Here is a 16,910-nt window from a genome sequence, read left to right on the forward strand (position 1 = left end):
TTCCGGTCCCCGCCATTCCCGCCACTGACATGTGTGACATCACCAGTGAAACTCGATGACGTTATCACTTTCGTTGCTTGCGATTGGCCGAACGACAACCGACGACTTCCGGTTACTGTGCAAACAGGCTGTTCGCGCGCACCTTGCTGTTCTTGGTCGTGTTGCCTGTTGCCGCTTGCGAATCGACATCTGCGGCCCGTAACGCAACCGCCAAGTCGCTAGCGTAATTACACATCCACGCCTTGCGGTTTGATGAGCTCCGTGAACTTAATCAGTGCTTTGCGATGACTACGCTTCAGTGTGCGGTGCTTGGCTGCAAAAGCGCCGACTGGATAAATGAAAAGACGCGACACCTGTTACCTAGCGATGTCGCCTTACGAACGAAATGCCTGGCTTGAGCGCATCGGAGTTACGGCGAAATCAAAGCGCAGGATTTCATTTATAGCGCAGGATTTCATTTAAGCGCAGGACATCATTTATAGTTCGCGTTAATTCGGCCGTGAAATCCGAAAACATTGCAGTGAACAAAAACAGGAGGTCCGCGCCGCCACCTTCAAATATTTTTCTGGCCCGCTGGGAGCGTTTCTTGGAAATAAAATTTTCAGTTCCGTGCACTTTGAATGTGCCCACATAAATTATAAAAAAACCCAGGCAAAACAAAAATATCGACCGGACAGGCATGTTCGATCTCTCGTGGAATCACCCTTTAGAAGGCGGCAGCAGCCCACTTTTGCACACGCTAGACACAAATAAAATCTGAGAACACATTTTTCTTGACGAAAAGCCACCAGAGCAAGGTTTTGCTGCAGCAGAATAATTAAAACTGAGATTTACGCACAATGCAAGCTAATAACAACCATCAGTCGCACTGAAGTGAGCACACACAGCAAGGGTCATTTTGGCCAGTTATATCTCGGAAACAAAGCAAATGAGGACATATGATATTAAAACCGTGTGTTCACTGACATAAGCGCTCTTCGATAAAAAAAATTGTCGTCAAAATTGAGACCGGAGTTTTTTTTATTTTATTTTTTGAAAATGTACTTTTTTGAAAAAACTCGCTTCTTTAACTATTTTTTTCTTTTTGTGCGCTGCCTGTAGGAAAATGTTTTTCCGTATAAATGTTGCAAAGGCTCTTTTCTATATTTGACATTGTTTTCAAGTTTCTGTTTGTAATAGCAAAGGCGCCAAGGCGCCTCAAACTTAGGACCCTTTTTTGATTTCGGCCGTGTTTGCCATTTTTTCACGTATTCTTCTTTTTGAGGACAGCATAAAAAAAGCATGGATGTAATTCACAGTAATGCGTATTAAAACCAGCAAAAAAAATTTCGACACATCATTTATAGTTCGCGCTAAATTCGGCCGTGAAATCCGAAAACATTGCAGTGAGCAAAAACAGGAGGCCCGCGCCGCCACCTTCAAATGATTTTTTGGCGCGCTGGGAGCGTTTCTTGGAAATAAAATTTTCGGTTCCGTGCGCTTTGAATGTGCCCACATAACATATAAAAAACCGAGGCAAAACAAAAATTGCGACCGGACAGGCATGTTCGATCTCTCGTGGAATCACCCTCCTTTTGTCGCATTACTGACATTAATTTTCAGATTGAGTTTTCGAAGTAGGCATTGCAGTCAATTGGGACTCCCAGCAGTGCAAGTGCGCAAATCGCTGCAGCAACCGCCAGTCGGAGGTTCTCATACATCGCGAATTCCATCAGACCGTCCTTTATTTCTTTTCCCAGAAAGAATGGGCATATCATGACGCGCTGACATTGCGAGAAGCATGCGACAAGTTGCCCGTGTGTCACCTCTGTGTTGCAGTTAATCACATCTTTTATTTTCCGCAGGCGCACATTTCAGCTGACCACGAGACCGTTTTTTTTTTCTGACTTATTTTTTTCGCTGGCAGCAGTGAGGCGGGGGTGCTTCACCTGTCACTCCTTAGTATCGCTACCTTGCATTGCCTTATGGTTCCTAATGGCCGTCGTTTCCGCGGGTTCGCGGCGAAATCGGGATCGGTAATTGGCACATGGCACCCAAAGTTTTCAAATTAACCAGGGCGGTGCTGACCGCTGCTTCAAATTATCCACTCAAATTTACATTGCAAGTTACGTGACCGCAGAAATCCTTTGAATTAAGCGGGATTTCAAGATAACCGAGTGCGAATTATTGAGGTTTTACTGTACATGCTATGCTTTACTCTTTCCCCTCCTCATCCTCACTTCCCTCTCCTACCCCCTTGTTATGCGATACCATCAAGGCTATGCCATGTTCTGTCAGCCGAGTGGCTATTTCTCTCGGCCCCCTTGCTTTCTACGCTGCAGGACAAATTGGCACGAGTGTTCGGGGAGCGAAGCAGGAGGAAGAGGAGGATGAAGAGAGCGCATGCCGGTTCGTGATTATGATGGTTTTGGGCCGCGACAGACATGTTACGCCTAAAAGTGATAATCTTCCTGACGCCGATTTAAAAGACCCAACCTGTGCTGTATTTTTGTTTTGCTTCCAGAACTTCATGAGTCATGATAGCACTTTTGAAAGAAGTGTTCGTCTTGTTTTTTTTCCTAAGAGCCCAATTGCCTGGATTGCGACCCGAACATGGTCACGACCATGGAGGCTGACTAGGTCGAAATTAAGCAGCAAGGTTTTATAATCAAAATATCCGTCCTGGAATCGTTCGTCAGCTCAGTGCTGAGGCTCATCAATTACCTGCTGGACAAGTATGATGAGTACATCAAGGGCGAAAAAGAAAAGCAAGAGGCCACGCAGAAGTCACCTGATGACTCGTCTCCGCCGTCCCTACCAGCAGCTGGCACGGAGGCGGCAGTATCTCTTTGAGGTAAATATATTATTAGCATGTTTATTCCTGTTGACATGGGCACCGCGCTGATCTTGCAGTCTGGTAGGTTAAACAAGAGTCCCTTTCATTTAGGCGTTCATCTGCATGGTGTCACTGCAGCTGCGAAAGCTAACTTTGCCATAAAAGGGCAATAAGAGATGAAAGAAGGAAGAGGTGCAGAATTGCAGAGAATGAACGAATCAAAAAGAGTCGTGCATGTCGTAGCAAAAAAAAAAAGTTTAGAGGATGCTTGAGCTTCGCCTTCAAGAGTAGAATGTGCTAGTGTAGTTGGGCCCCGTTCGCAATGCCTTCTCGATCACTTGCCTGGCTTCGATTCTTGGTGGACATCTGAACTGTGCCGCAAGCAAACGAACGTCTGTGCGCGTAACATTGTCCGTTTCAAGCTATCTAGAATGCCTACTCCAAGTACAGTTGCGCAGTGTCCATTACGCCATAATTCTTCCTTTTGCAAACTGGCGAAGTACCCGGTACCCACGTCCATAAAACACGCGTGCCGTCACACTTTGTTGATGCTGTTGTTGACGATGATGAGTAATTATGCCTGAACGCTTAGTAATTGGTGGTTCTTTAAACCGCCCACTCGTTGCGCAATTCACATGCATTGACTCCTGGTGCAAATCGAAGCTTCTGGCACGCAATGTTACATGCTTTAAAGGGGGTCATGAACCACCCCTCGGTCTTGGTCAGAAAACACATCCTTCGGAGCAGACACTGCTATGAACAGCTCAGCCAAATATTGCTGTCGTGCGCGGCAAAGAGGGTTTAGGCGCGGGATGCGAAGCTGCCATTTTCTCAGGCGCCCTCTTTTCACACAGAGGCCCGTCCTCTCTTTTTGACCTCACACGACAGACAGCATGCTATTGGCAGATAACCGACATAAATCGAGAGTGGCGTTCAGATCAGATCTCCTCCTTGCCACGGGGTGCCGCCACGTGCCGGCGCCGCACTCTTCAGTCTGCTAACTTTACACGGTAGCCACACTCGCGCACACTAATCACAGCTGGAGAAAGCGATCGCGTTTCATCACGCGCTCTCAAGGTCATAACGCGTCGACGTAAGCTTCCCCCGCGCCATCCCTCCCTCTGTAGCTTCCAGTGCGCTCGTCGGGACGAGGGAAGAGAGAAAGCGCTCGGAGCGTGCGCCAAATCCCCGCAGCTCCGCTCGTTCTTGACGGCTTCGAGAAATTTTTGCGGCTATTGATTCGGGACGCAGTGAACTCCGATACTGAGGTTAATATAACCTCACATCACTACTTGGAAAAGTGGTTCATGACCTCTTCAAAGAGACTTCTCGCACTGCATGCCATTTTATGGGGTTTTTTCCCCAAACACTTTCACACTGGCGTGGCTCTGTGGTAAAACAACTGCTTGTCACGCAAAATACCCGTAACGAAGATGTTTATTTGTTTATTCGCATCTCTATCGATTTTTGCTCATGGACAACGCTTATTTTTCGCTCGCAACCGACGCCGCCGCCGACGCCGGAATTTCTGCGAAACGAGCTCTTTAACGCTACCGCATTAAAATCATAGTCCCTTTTATCTAATCGTACTGTACATATTGGCGCACTGGTGTCTCTTATGCCTAATTCTCCCTTACATCAGTGCCTCTGTTTTAAAGAGGTTAGACTGTACCTGTACTTTGGTTGCTGTTACACTCACAGATGTAGAGGGAGTACTGCAAAAGTAGAGCGACTGTATTACTCTCGCCAGAGTTCGTTAACGCCATGGTTGAGTAGTGGAGAGTTAGCCGCGGAACTTACTCTTTGCTTGACGGCAGAGTAAAAGAGACCGCGAACTCTCTGCTACTCAGATAGAGTTCCCAATCCACGGAACTCCCGCCCCGACGTAGCGTGAACAGGGTCGGGAACTCCCTTCCAAGCAGACGGAGTACAAACTACACTCTAAAAAGTAAAGGAGGAAATGGGGGGTCGAGGTTACTCCTTTAGGGGAGTAACTAACCTGCCACACCCATTACTCCTTTTTGGGGGTAACTGCGACGGGACGAACCGTTACTCCCCGTAGAACTTGCTCCTTCAGGGAGTAACTGACTGGAGCAACGGATGCTCTTTGTGAAAACTCCCACGGGAGCAACGGTTACTCTTTCTCGATACTCCTCAAAGGAGGAACGGATAGTCTTTTTCAATACTCCCACGGGAGGGACGGTTACTCTTTCCCAATACTCCTGAAGGGAGGAACAGATAGTCTTCTTCAATACCCCCAAGGGAGCGACAGTTACTCTTTTCAATTACTCCTCTAGAGAGCAGCCGTTGCACCTTTCCTAAACTCCTAAAGGGAGGAACGGATGCTCTTGGTCAATACTCCTTGGGAGTGACACTTGCTCCTTACAAATACTCCCGAGGGAGGAAAAGATAGTCTTTTTCAATACTCCCAGGGGAGCGACAGTTTCTCTTTACAAGGAGGAATGGATGCTCTCTGTCAATACTTCCACGGGAGCAATGCTTGCTCTTTCTGAACACCTAAATGGCGTAACAGTTACTCTTTCCCATTAGTCCCGCAGGAAGGAATGGATATTATCTCTCAATACCCCCATGGGAGCGACAGTTACTCTTTCACAACATTCCTCATCAGAACAGCATGCAGTTAATCATCCTCAATTCCTCTCGATGGAGTAACGTTTGCTTGTATTGAGTGCTCCTCAAGAAACCAGCAGTCCAGCTCTCCCATCGGCAAATGAACAAAAGTTTTGAGGAACATGATTTTCATCGGGTTGCGCCAAGTCTGACACAAATGCTCCAGGAGAGGGCAGAAATCCAGGTCTATTTGTGAGAAAAATACTTTATTGAAATCAGTCTGGCTGTTCACTGGCTCAAGATGGTTAGAGCCACACGGACGAGTGACGTCGGCCGCAAGACGCTCTGAACTTTCAGAACTTGACACAGGAGATCGAAGGTCCACTGAGCTTTCTTGCTGCAAACAATGTTCAGCGCCCAGTATAGCGCGATTTGTGTGGCAATGGCTGCCAAAAGGCTAGTCTCCTTAATAGCAAGGCCCTCCAGGCGCACAATAAATTCCCTTGAAGTCAACAAGCTTCCATTGTATGTCACTGTCGGCACATGATGCGTCTTGGTGGGGTCCTACAAAACAAACGGCACATTTTAACACAAGGCTTGTTGCTTCATTATTACAGCAGCTGCTTCATGTAGCAACAGATAAAACCTAATGCTTTACGACACGCTGACAAATAAATGAAATTGCAACTTATTTGCAAAACATGGTTCGACACCGGTAAGAACATTCTTAACAAGTCAAAGCACTTGCAGTAAGGCTACAGGTTTATCCACAGGTTAGAGACTGGTCTCGTTTACACGGAAGTCAATTAATTGGTTCTGAAAAAAAAAAACAGGGGCATTTGCTGTTTGCAGGCAGCACGTCATGCTAGCATACTTTATAAAGTAGAACCCTGCTGATACATTTTTCAAGGCCATGTGCAAAAAGAATGTAGGAGCCAGGAAATGGGGAAAAAAGTAAAAGTGAGAGTCGTAGTGAAATCGACAATCATATCTCAGTGGTTAGTGATGAAAAAAAAAAGTGCAGCGTTGGCTCCTGTACCTTTTTTCCATCTGATCAGCACAATGCGAGCAAATTCGTTGTGGTAGGTGGGAGTTGAGCTGTTAGAATGAATTATCGACTTGAGAGACTTACTTTCCTGCACTAATTAGATACCCATTGTGCCACGTGGCTCCTACCATGATAACTTGAGTGTACATTTTTTCCGAATAAACCCAGTGTCTTTGGGTGGCCAGCACCTAAAACGGTATCTTGAAGCGACCTTCCGTCGTGATCCTTTCACATCCATAAACAAGATTATCGCTGGATGCACCGGCGGTAATGCAACGAGCAATGACGTTCTCAGCTCATTTGCTCAGCATTTTCGGCATAGTGCCAGGTTGGTGTGGCTTGTAAATGGCCGCATGTCTCGCAACAGTGAAAGACCAAAAACACAGCCCTTTCTCCCAAACTTCACCACCACTGCACGCATTGGCACACTCGGCCATGATCTCATCAATCGACAGAATTGTGGAGTTAAGAGCTGCATTATCGACGAAAACATTATTGTAAGCGATTCCATTGGAGGCATAAAAGAGCCGAGCATGCACAGCATGCTAGCATGACTACAGCAATGACTTGCAAGTAAAAAGAGTGCGAGAAGACCATGCCGTCTCTGGTCTTGGTGGCCTTAATTTTGCCAACACCTCGCACAAAAAACATTTTTGAACTATGTGACCTTACAGATGGCTGTAAATTGCAAAAGATGATTGAATAATTGATGATTGAATAAATGTTTAGGGGTAAAATAGACTTCAAATATTCCCGAAAAAAATTGTGATGTTAGAGAAAATAAGCGATTTGTCGCATGTTTGACCGTATTTTTCATACTGATGCGGTCCAAGTAAAAATCCTCGTCATGCGGCGTTTGATAGAAGACTTCGTCGTTAAGTAATGAGGAAAGTCTAATGGAATAATTTTTTTGTTTTAAGGAAGAAAATAATTTTTGAATTTGGCCCTCCGAACGCGGCCTGCATTTCATTTTGTTGCCACTTCGCCGCAAAGCACGTAATCGCCCTTCCAGCTGACACTCGTCACAGGCAGCGGCAAGATGCGAGATGTATGTCAGTGGCTCGTGAGTGCTCGAAAGTCTTGTCGCGTTGATCTCAGGGCGACGAGTAATCAATTCGCGTTACAATGTGAGCTTGCTTGGCGGGCCCAATGGGAAGTATGGACGCCCGAGAGCAGCCTATGGCGTCGTTGGCACAATGTGCTAGAGGCCGTCTGCACAACTAGCATACACACACTGAAAGAAATAATGCACATTGTATACACGTTTTTTCGGGGTATACGTGTTGTGCAGACGGCCTCTAGCACATTGTGCCAACGACGCCATAGGCTGATCTCGGGCGTCCATTCTTCCCATTGGGCCCGCCAAGCTCACATTGTAACGCGAATTGATTACTCGTCGCCCTGAGATCAACGCGACAAGACTTTCGAGCACTCACGAGCCACTGACATACATGTCGCATCTTGCCGCTGACTGTGACGAGTTTTAGCTGCAAGGGCGACCACCTGCTTTGCGGCGAAGTGGCAACAAAAAGAATGCCGGGCACTTATGGAGCGCCAAATTCAAAAATTATTTTCTTCCTTAAAACAAAAAATGATTTCATTAGACTTTCTTCATTACTTAACGACAAGTCTTCTATCAAACGCCGCATGACGAGTATTTTTACTTGGACCGCATCAGTATGAAAAATACGGTCAAACATGCGACAAATCGCATAAGTTCACAATTTTTTTCGGGAAGATTTGAAGTCTCTTTTACCCCTAAACATTTTTGTACTATAACACACTTTCCTGAAAATCATACTACTATTAAGATTGGTTAGAGGGAGTTCGAGATAGCACAAGAAAAAATCACGAACATTGAAGAGTTTTGTAGTTTTTGAAGATACGTAGCTGGTAGTGAAACACAAAAATTTCGGAATTAGTGAATAGGACATCTAAACAGAACCTCTGCGATAGCGCCAGCGTGGTTTCAAAGCTGAACACAGAAAAATAGATTTTATATACATTTTTCTATTAGGCGCGGTTTAACAAATACAAGCGAACTTCGAGGGGGCGCCATGATCGTCAAAATTTTTATCGAGCAAAAATGTTTTGCCACAATACTCTATGTGGCACAGGAAAAAGGCACAAATTTTATCAGCAAAATCTGCGATGTGCGAGCGCCACGTCTGGGACACTTGGCATGGAATGACCCAATAATAATATCTGGGGTTTAACGTCCCAAAACCACGATATGATTATGAGAGACACCGTAGTGGAGGGCTCCGGAAATTTCGACCACCTGGGGTTTAACGTGCACCTAAATCTAAGTGCACGGGCCTCAAACATTTTCGCCTCCATCGAAAATGCAGCCGCTGCAGTCGAGATTCTATCCCGCGACCCGAAGGTCGCGAGATCGAATGACAGGGTCAGCAGTTGAGTGCCATCCATAACCACTATACCACCGTGGCGGGGCTTATCCATTGAAGTTGCAACTAGCAACTGAGCAAAGAGGCTTATCCATTTGAGAGGCCTGTTTTATAAAGAAACTGACTACGAGCAAGACTTCGATTTGGGCGAGTTGGTACATGCTTAGCTGGGGAAAAACAGCGCAAAAAAGGATGAGGACGCAGGAACACAATACACTGTACGAGCGCTGAACTTACAACTGACATCTTTATTGCACCAACCGCTCGTTTTTACAGCGAATCAAGCCGAGCACGCCATTCCAATCAAACCGCCAATCAAAATCATCAGGTATGCAAACTACATTGTCACTGAAAGCTATCACATGTGCATGAATTACACCTTGCGCATGCATCTTCCACACTCAGATAAAATGAACAAACCAGTTCCTAACAAGGATGAACAAGCAACAACAAAAAAAAAACAGCAATACCTTCCACGTTTTCTATGATGAAAGAAGTGAGGGCTAAATTCGGTGCAACATTGTTGTCATCAAGGCTTAGATGGGACCAAATTTGGCAATAACGTAAAATTTAGCGCTGCCGGATTTTTATAGAGTATGGACGAAGCTCAAAAATGTAACCCAACGCTGCAGTAATCGATGACAAACGCTGCTGCAACCGCTACAACATGAAGATCAAGCACTCACCGTTAAACCGATGGTGGAGACGTCAACTTCAGAGAACATGTCCAACTCCTTTATATGTTCCATTGAATCTCGCCCCGTCCACGGCTCGTCGAAAGTGACGACGGCATTTCTGTCGCCGTATGTAACGAGGCACTTCGATGACATTGGGCGACAACGGCGCAAGACAAAGAACAGTTCTCAAGCCTGCCGCGGTACATGCATTCGCTCACACATACACGGTGTAGTGTCTCTACGACTCGATTGCTCTAGTCCTGAAACACCCAAAAGTGAAACGAAGCCAGTGATTAAAACAAAACGAACTTATTTACTGATACACCAAAATAGGAAACGTCCACGTAGCTCAAAAGGTTCGCTGGCGACTGATGTTTTCCCGGTCCGCTGGGCCTGGATTCTCCTCCTTGCACCACAAACACGCACACAAAAACAACCACCGACACTGGCATGGGCGTCAACAGGATTTTGCCTTGGGGGGTGCAAACCCGTGTTACATCGCGTCTGGGGGAGGAGGGGAGAGAGAGAGAGAGAGAGAGCTGGCATAGCTTGGGGTGGGGGGGGCGAGTGCCGGTGTGGCTTGAGGGGGGCAAGTGCCCCTTTTGCACACGTGTCCCCCGTTTTATGGCGTACTTCGAAGGGGAGAACAGTAGCGGTTTCAGTCAGGCGCGCTTTCAATGTTCCAAGGCCACGGTCGCGGGGGCCGTATGCTAGACGCGTGGCTTCCCAGCACTCCGAAACAAACTGTCCGCGCCACACGGAACGTATCCACATGCGGTCCTCGCTGCCATGACCGCTGATTTATCAGTAGCTCTACTGATGATTGTAATTTCTGCTGATTCAGTGAAAAGGCGACGGAATCTACTGCTTTTTGGTCTTTTTACAAAAATGAAAGGAACCTCTACGTTTTTTTAGTAAAGTTTACATTAATGCGATATCACCAGACAAACAAGAAATTTCCTTCTTTGCGATGTTCTCAAACGCAGCACTACTTTTACTGACGAGCCATAGACACCATAGAGTTTCATAGAGTAAGTATTACAGGAAGCTCTATGTTATGAGCAAATACCAGCAAGTCGTGAGACAGAAATGTGAATGCACAACGCGCCCCACAGCACAGGGCCTACCTTTACCGTTCAATAAAGGTCATCCTGTCATCTCTCTTAACAATTTTATTTTAGTTATTTATTCATCCACTTATTGCTTACGAGAAACGAACGAGCATTGTTACGGCCACTAATATACATTTTCCAGGAACTGACACTTCGCAATGCACTTAACGTGAAAATATGCTCAGTAGTGAAAGGAGATCTACCCGCTCACCCCCTCACCCTCGCGTCCCTCCCTCTCCTTCTCGAGGCATGCGGGAGTAAGTGTTGCCATTCGTCCTCCCGTTCCTCTCATTTTGACGAAGGACCAAGCAGTTACCCTCCGAACTTTGCGCACGGCACGCATGCTTCTGCAGTTCGTCCTTCGAGGGAGTAAAACGCCCTTTTTCGGATGAACTGCGCAGTTGCTCCCGAAAACTTTTTAGAGTGTAGCGCGAGCTTCTGGCCGACGCCGCACAGCGATATATAACTGTCTCTTAACCATAATCCTCCGAGCGTAGACGCCACAGATGTCACTTTAATGTGCAAGGTAATAGTATAGCTTTCAGTAATAACAAAAGAAAGTGTTTGTGATCTCCAGCCTTTGGTTTCTGAAACGCCAACAGAGGCAGCTTCGAAGCCTCGAACATCGGCAACTTCTAACGGATCGCCAACTTAGTTTACGACACAAATCAATTGCCACTGAAATGAAGTAGACACTAAAGCGTTATTGCAATAAAAAAGAGCCATGAAAAAAAAAAACGTTTGGCAGGAGGAATCGAACCTGCCTCCCTCAGATTCTGAGCCGAAGTCCCTACCATGCACTACGCCACGCTCCTTGTTTTCTTCTTTTTCCCAGAGTCACTGTTGCACATGCCAAAGTTCTAACATGCAGTCAGCTAGCAGCTGATGATGTATCATTATACTGTTCCCTCGTTTACGATTAGTGTGTGAAAATACTTGTGTGAGGCAATAAAGAAAAAATCACAGTTTCGCCGCAAGGGCGAAGCAATGAATGCGATAGCAAGAAAAGCGGCCCCTGATGGACGCGCTGCAGCTACCGTGCGTCCATCACTACCCGGCAGCTACTAGACAGTTTTAATTTCACGTGCGTAGGGACTTTTCATACGCAAACGTGAAAAGTACACGTACGTTACGTGCACGACATCTGAAACGCTTTTAGCGAAAGCTTTTAGCAGTGAAAGCTAGTGAAAGCTACCACGTAGCTCCATCTGCTGAGAATCATGAACACTGCGGTAGCTTGTTCGAGCGCCCGCGCGAGCAGACAGCGCAAGGGCAAGGTTTTCCCTGCGCAAGAAGAAGCGAGAGAGCTGGCCGACGCCTTTAAGTGCGCCCGTCGCGCTCCTAACGCCATCTCGCTGCTAATGAAGAAACGCTTATAAGCACCTCTGTCTCGGAGGACTGCAAACGGTAAAGGGTGTGATATAACACTCGCCGTTAGTGACCTGAGGGATGAACGCTTTATGGAGTAGTGCTTAGCGCACCGCGCTGCGAATTCAAAGGTCGCTGGTTCGATTACGCGCTTCGGAAGCATTTTTCTGATTTTTCTTTGGGATATTGATGTAAATATACATACTTATACATATACGCAGCATGACGGCGGCGACGGCGACGGCAAAAATCAGCGAGACTGTCCATATAATTGCTGTCGCAATAAAAACAAAAAACTACGCCACGCTCTAACACAACAGTTTTGCCGTAAAATGACTAGTCAAGACAGAGATCACCACTCTGCTTCAACTTTACGGGTCGCGTACTGGAGATAGGCGCGAGCTTCCTTTCCAAGTAAAATTCGCTTCTTCATAACACACAAACAGCTGCCGACCACGAATGACATTGAATAAAGTGTATTTTCTCGCGCAATCGACGATACACCAGTACAGCGGCCGTGTCAGTGGACTGATTTGCATCTCAATCGACAGGTGCAACTATATACATAACCGACCGCCAAACACCAAATTGAGCGTGTAAAAAAGTATGCTATCATGTTAGCTCAACAAGGCGTACTAATTGACAAGTGTGTCAACGAAGTGCCGGCGAGTGCGCCCGGCGGCTTTCGGTGGCTGCCGAGGTGCGTTTGCTGAAAGCGGGTCGTAACGATGCTCATCGCTTCTTATGCAGACACCGTACGCAAAAAAAAAAAAAAATGGTTCATTCAGGATAACCGACACTAAAGCAATACTGTACTAGAGTGTACTAGAACTGTCGAGTGGCGTGAATGCGCCTCGCCGCCTGATGCCTTCCGCGTCGACCGTAGCGGCGGCACTGCAGTCGCTCGGTACTTAGAGCAGTGGAGTGACATACCCATAGGGCCAATGGGGACGTTTTTCCGCTTCCGGCGACGGTTCCTGGGATGGGCGGTAATTGACTGGATTTTGTATTTCTGCTGGAGGCGAGCCAATCCGAAAGGAAAAAATCCAATATGGCCGCGCCCGTTTGCGGTCACTACACTGTACGGTCACTTCCTCGCTCGTGGTGCCGCCGGCCCCGCGGCCGCGACGTCGGTTCGAGCGTTTGCGCACTAATTGCTACTGCACTGTCTTCTCTCTTTATTGCCGATATACGTACGCAATGTGTGTAGTTGTTTTTCTGCTTCGTTGTAGCCTCTGTGGTAGCATGGCGAATGGTGGCGAGCGGCGCCGTCGCAGCTGCATAGCAGCCGCTTTCGGCGCTCGCTCGAGAAGCAAAAAGCGCATATAACTTTCTTCACATGACATTTTATTGAAGGAAACGTAAATTGCTGCACATTTAGGCGATATTTGGGCTATAATATTGGTAATAATAACAAAAGAAAACGAAAAAGATTCGAAATACTGCTCTGGTAAAACCTGAATACAGGAATGCGTACATCGAGCATGCGTACAATATAAATAGGATACGAAAACGCATAATACAATCACATAAGCAGGGTAAGCATATAAAGAAGTGCTACATCAGCGTAAATAAGTGTACACATACTAGTTGTATAGATTATGACTAACAGCATGAAGCGAAACAATCCCGCGCATTGAAATATACCATAACAAAACAAGTTGTTCGAATGGTTGGTTCATACTGTGCAAAAGATAATGACGCAACGCAAGCCGAAGAAAACAAGGGGTATAGGAAAAAACACCCTTTCCTGTACTTTTTTTATTGCCCTGCGTTGTGTCATTGCCATAGGTCGGCAAACTCACTCATGAGTCGACTCACTCAGACTCACTCAGACTCATACCGAGACGTGAGTCTGAGTCTGAGTGAGTCCGGGTGAGTAAAGTTTTTGTGACTCTGAGTCCGAGTGAGTTCGGTTGGGAAAAATTTTGGTGAGTCTGAGTCCGAGTGATTCCGGTTGAGGAAAATTTTGGTGAGCCTGAGTCCGAGTGAGCCCTAAGGGCAAAATATATTGCATGAGTGAGTCTGAGTGAGCTCCACATTTTTTGCCGACCTATGGTCCTATCTACTCAACTTTAGCATTACTATCAGCCCTATGTCAGCTCACTTTGATACTCCCGTATACTCCCGCATATTTCAACGCGCTACCGTTCATACGTCAGCTCAATATTTATTGATCAGAGGCGTGAGTTGAGGAGGGAGAGGAGGGAGGTGCCTTGACCTCCCCCCGCAAACTTTTTCACGGGAAGTTACTGATATAAACATCTCGTGTGAGTCATGACTTTCCATAAAAAGGTCCTTATTGAACTGCGAACTCAGATAACTCGTATTTGAAGGTACGAAATCAAAAGGTGCTAAGTAGCGCACCGATTATGCGAGATATTGTCGTTAAAGAGCATTGACATTATGGTAGAAAAAGGATAATTAAATGCTAACGGATGAGTCGACTCACTCAGACTCACACACTGAGATCGAGCCGTGAATCTGAGTCTGAGTGAGTTCGAGAGAATAAAACTTTGGTGAGTCTGAGTCCGAGTGAGTCCGGTTGAGAAAAATTATAGTGAGTCTGAGTCCGAGTGAGTCCGGATGAGGAAAAGTTTGCTGAGTCTGAGTCCGAGTGAGCCCTGAGGGTAAGATATGTTTCGTGAGTGAGTCTGAGTGAGCTCCAAATTTTTTGCCGACCTATGCCAGTACCCCTTTAATATCTCGTTCCTTTATCTTGTGGCCTGTTCTTGAAGGAAATTTGAACATTAAGTCGTTGATGTAAGTTGCATTTTATTGAATGTTTGCACTGGGGTTGTAACATGCCAAAACAACGATATTATTATGAGGCATGCCATGGTGAGGGGCTCCGAATCAAGTACATTGTGCTTTTCGGATTTCACCCTTGTTGAAATGCTGCTGCCACAGCCGGGTATCGAACGTGACTGGCATATCGAACAGTCAAATTGTCAAATGCACAGTCCATTGTATATTGTTTGGAAGGTGAATCAATTTGTACCTGAGAAAGAAAGCTGTAGCTACATGCTTACCAGTGAGCCATGGAGGCAGGCTGCTGCTCTCTTTCAAAAGAGTTGTGTTTGCAGGGGCTGTAAAAAACATACAAGGTATGGCAACCAATTATCTTACAATGTTCCATTTTCTATAAGGCGTATCTGACACCTGTGCTACAAAATGCACCTGTGCTGACCTACGACATTTTGTTGAAATGTCATTAATGCCGAAGGAACACCAGGAAAACATTGAATAGTCTCAAATGCCTCCGAAATGCAAGTTTGTGTACACCTGTTTACGACATGTCCTTGCCTTAATTTGGAAAATGAAATATTACGAGTCAATACGTGCTTTTAAATGATAAACCTGCATAAAACACTTTTTCTTCATTTACTGTTACTAATGTAGCTGCACAATTTGGTGGCTCTGGTGGTAGCCTGGCTTTTGTCTTTTTAGTTAGTTTTGAAGACCACGTTCAAAGGAAGAACCTTTTTAACCACCATTTACAATCGTGCAATTATGGAGGTGACAAGCACACAAAGGCTTGCAGGCATAACCTGCACAAAAATAGTTGTAAATTCTTTATATCACATTTTGTTATTGTTCTTTGCAGTGTTCAGCCATGCATGCTTTAAAACTTCACCCAAAGTTATTGGAGCTAAACTTGGAAGCAGCATTGTCACTTTAGTATGCTGAGTGGATGATGACAAGACATGAGTCAAGGGAAGATGGAAGCTCTGATGAAAAATTCGTAAACAGGGGTTCTGCTGGAGCCGACGTTTCGACAAGTGGACTTGTCTTATCCAAGGTTGCAAATGATTTTTCTTAGGAAAAGCAGCTAAGCAAAGCAGTTGCAGCTTTGAAGAAGACAAGTACACTTGTAGAAATGTTGGCTCCAGCACAACCCCTGCTTACAAATTTTCCATCCAGTTTTGAGAGCTATTTGACTGGTTTCAATGTGGCACAGGTTCACACGTTATATTCATAGGAAAACTGCAGAAAAAGGTTGCTAAAAACGCACCAGGTGAAACAGCAACTTCACGGTCAGAAAAGTCACTGTCCTGAGCCTAAGATGTGCTTGCTTTGGCTTGAAGATCTACAATTGAATTACAAAAATACACAATTGTTAGATGTTCTAATTGCAAGCAGGACCATACGCTGGTAATCTAGTCATTTTGTAGGCATTACAGCACAAATATGTAAATCGCTAGCAGTAATATATAGAGATCATTCGTAAGTGTTACACAGCCAGCTTGACATGAACTAAAGAGAATGGCAAAGGCAAAATGGCAATAGGCAAAAATCAGATGTATGCATTAAGGGACAAGGAAGGCAATGTCACAAACAATATGGATAGAATAGTTGAGGTAGCGGAAGAGTTCTACAGAGATCTGTACAGCAGCCGAAACAGTCAGGATGGACACCGTACTGGCCGGATTGAAGTGGCAGACGTGCCTTGTGTATTTGGACGACGTCGTCGTGTTTTCCTCGACCTTCGACGAGCATCTCCGGCGGCTTGAGGCAGTACTTCAAGCAATCAAGGCCTCTGGACTGACCCTGAAGCCAGAAAAGTGCCGATTCGCGTACGACGAGCTCTTGTTTCTGGGTCATGTGATCAGCAAGTCTGGAGTGCGCCCAGACCCGCGGAAAACAGCTGCCATCGCCGACTTCGCGCCACCCACCGACAAGAAGGCCGTGCGCCGATTTCTCGGCTTATGCGCCTATTACAGACGCTTCGTCAAAAACTTTTCACGTATCGCCGAACCACTGACGCTTCTCACGAAGAATAACGTGGAATTCAGGTGGGAAACGGCGCAAGTGCAAGCCTTTCAAGAACTAAACGACGCCTGCAGAAGCCACCCATACTTGCGCATTTCGACGATTGCGCTGATACGGAAATACACACCGACGCAAGCA

General features: G+C 46.0%; 1 protein-coding gene across 2 annotated transcripts in view; it reads left to right on the forward strand.

Annotated features, from left to right (window-relative positions):
* The window catches only part of LOC119393743 (uncharacterized), a 57,432-nt gene that overhangs the window by 23,285 nt on the left and 17,237 nt on the right, over positions 1 to 16,910 (forward strand). The window contains exon 5 of one of the 2 annotated variants that reach the window (XR_007416368.1): positions 2,564 to 2,833. The gene's annotated coding sequence lies outside the window, so the exon portion shown is untranslated. Of the gene's footprint in view, positions 1 to 2,321; positions 2,486 to 2,563; positions 2,834 to 16,910 lie in introns of those variants that run through there. The other variant, XM_037660877.2, reaches the window with a different exon arrangement.

Source organism: Rhipicephalus sanguineus, chromosome 5 (genome assembly GCF_013339695.2).
Source record: "Rhipicephalus sanguineus isolate Rsan-2018 chromosome 5, BIME_Rsan_1.4, whole genome shotgun sequence".
In the NCBI taxonomy this organism is placed as follows: domain Eukaryota; kingdom Metazoa; phylum Arthropoda; class Arachnida; order Ixodida; family Ixodidae; genus Rhipicephalus; species Rhipicephalus sanguineus.